This window comes from Prionailurus viverrinus, chromosome D4, assembly GCF_022837055.1.
Source record: "Prionailurus viverrinus isolate Anna chromosome D4, UM_Priviv_1.0, whole genome shotgun sequence".
Classification (NCBI taxonomy): Eukaryota; Metazoa; Chordata; class Mammalia; order Carnivora; family Felidae; genus Prionailurus; species Prionailurus viverrinus.
Genome location: NC_062573.1, coordinates 16,903,531 through 16,906,483, shown reverse-complemented (window position 1 = coordinate 16,906,483; position 2,953 = coordinate 16,903,531).

Genomic DNA, 2,953 nt, shown 5'->3' with positions numbered 1-2,953 from the left:
AATAATTTCTGATGATTTGGGATAGTATGGGGAATGCAGCATTAAATAGCCTTGACTCGCACAAGGGAGGGTGGGAATCTTTTTTCCAACTTAAAGCTCTTAATTTTATTTGTATGTGTACAACTTAAAAACATTAACGGACTTTATTTTTTATAACAGCTTGGGGTTTAAGAGACATTAAGCAAGTACAGTGCGTTCTCATATATCTCTTCTTGGTTCCTTTTTGTTACTGTCTTTCAATTACTTCTTATTACTCAAGATGAAAGTCTTGATTTGGTGTTATTCTATCCTTTTTTTTTAGGTAACCTCTATCCCCAACGTGGCTCAAACTCATGATGCTCAGAGTCGCATGCTGTTCTAACTGAGCCAAGCCAGGGGCCCCAATTCTGTTCTATCTTTAACACCTAATAGCTGTTCTTTGTGCTGGAAGAGAGGGTGAGGAGACAGAAGAGGGAGAAGGAGAGAAAGGGAGGGCGGGGAAGAGAGCATTCAGGCTTTGAATAACAAAACCCAGGTTTTGAAACCACAAAAATCAGTTCTTTTCAATGTATTTGTCTACGAAGGCTTTCTTCCACTTCTGAGAACAATATTCATCTTCCATTTAAGTTCTGATGACAAAAAGTTTTGTTGCAAAATGAATTTATTCCTATACAAGAAGTAAATAGGTTGATAATAACAGTGGCATGTGGATGACCAAAGCTTAGAAAATTCAGGGCTAAGGTATCCCAGCTGAGGCTGTCCTCTTACCTGGTGGCACACTCCCGCTGAATCTTTTCAGCCTTATGGGGTTTTCCGGGGGAAAGCTCCACTTTCTTTGGGAGAAGGAATAAGGATTGCCTGGGAGAGCAGTGGCTTTGCAGGAGTCCAGTATATTGCTCAAACTCTTTCCCCAGCTGCTCTTCTCCGACTTCTCATTCTCATTCCCATCTGGTCCCATATTCCTTTTCTTAAAAGTCCTGACAAGAAATATAGTCAGATGGATGCTTCCTTTTAAGAGGATACCAACATGAAAATCCCAAATATGTGCCCATAAAAATTTGATGAAAACAGAAGGGCTCAAGATTTTTAAAACAGCGAGTACCCATGATACGTCTAAAACTTGGCATTTTCAGCAACATTCTGGGAGAGAGGACTATTTGTTGACGGAAATTTCTTTGAAATCCATTTTCTGGATCAGGGTGCAGGGGCTTGTATGACATCAATAAAAGGACTGACCAAGGCAGTGGATTTTATTTGCCTTGAGAGAATCTTTTATTAGTTCATCTTTCCTTTAATTTTCTCTAGCACACCTGGGTTCACATTTGGATGCAATCAGTTACTAGCAGTGTGACCTTAGGCAAAGAACTTCATCTCCCTGCATTTGTAAACTGAGAACAGTACTACCTTGAAGATCAAATGAAATAGTGTGTGGACTTCTTGAGCCTCATCATTTATCAAGAGTTGCAATTTGTTTTCCCCATTTCCTCTTTGGTTCCATTGCCTCAATAATGATTGCAACTGGTCCCTTGATGTACATTAACAGTGGTGCTCAACGTCAGTGTAGATCAGAATAATCCGGATTCCTCTCATGATTCCCCAACCCCACCCAGCTTCTGATTCAGGGTGTGGATTACGTGGGAGAATGTGCATGTCTAACAAGTTCCCAGGGGACGCTCCTGGTCCCAGAACCTCACTTTGCAAACCTGAGTACCATGTCACCCCTGACAAAGATGAAACCCTCAGGCAATGGCTTTCAGTTGTGACCCACCAGAACCTACTTTGAGAAACATATTTTACATGGTGACCCTAGTATAAATATACATATAACTGAACAAGTTCCATGAAATGATAGTTACCATTGCTATAGTAAATATACTCTGACATTTCTTGCTTTGTTTTAAGAGAATGCTGACCCACTAAATTGCATTTTATGAACCATTATTGGATCATGCCTCAGCTAGAAAATCATGTTAGTGCTTGATAAACAAATACTGCATTGGTAAAAATGTGCACCTCAGAAATAGACCACAAGGCAAAAATTAAGTGACTTCCCGTTCTCTTTTCCTATCAAAATAGAAAGGACATTATAAAAGCATGGACTCTTTCCATTTCTAGGCAAGAGAAGTCACACAGGAACCTTGCCTGCTGAAATGGGATGGAGAAGACTGGTCTCCAGGGAATTCTCTTAAACTCTGACGTGTCCTGTTTTATTGTTAAAATGATACGGCGGGCCTGAAATAACAATGAAAAAAAATGAAACCTCTGCCCGCTCCAACATGTACAGAGACGCTACAAAATGTAACACACCCGAGGCTGCCAGAATGATTCCATCCATCTCTGGGCATGGAACTCATCCTCTACCCTGTCCTCCACTCTAGAGACGTTTTTCAGGCTGCTCTTTCCAGAGGCCAGCGACTAGTATGAGTTGACTTTGGTGTACAAGTGTCCTTGACTTTCATTCATAGAACTTGTACCTACGACACATTCACACAGAGAACTGGACCTTTCCATTGTCACCAGCTGCATAATGATTTCCCAGCCATCTTCCCCCACAGTGGCCTGTGCTCTGGGGATGGGTGAAGGCCTTAGTCAAGTTGATAGGCGTATTCACTCACTCATACTAGTGCCAGTGCTGGTCTGGCCCCAGGGGCCTCAGCCTGGCCAACAGCTTCCTAGCCCATATTCTTTGCCCTTCCAGCAGCCTGGCCCTCTAGAGCCAGCTAACTCCAGGCTACAGTCCTCACACCTCATCTGGCCTAGCCTCCGTCGGAGCCCTACCCAGAGTTCACCTGGGCACGGTAGAATGGCATGTCTGGGGACAGGGCATGAGTGACAGCTTCAGGACCCCTGGGCTCTTGCTTTGGTGCAGGGAGGTGCCCCTCTTCTTCTGTCCTGCCTGATGCACTTAGCACATCTGGTCCCAAAGATTTAAAGATTAGGGGCCCTAGAACCTTCCATCCTTGTTCCTGTGGTG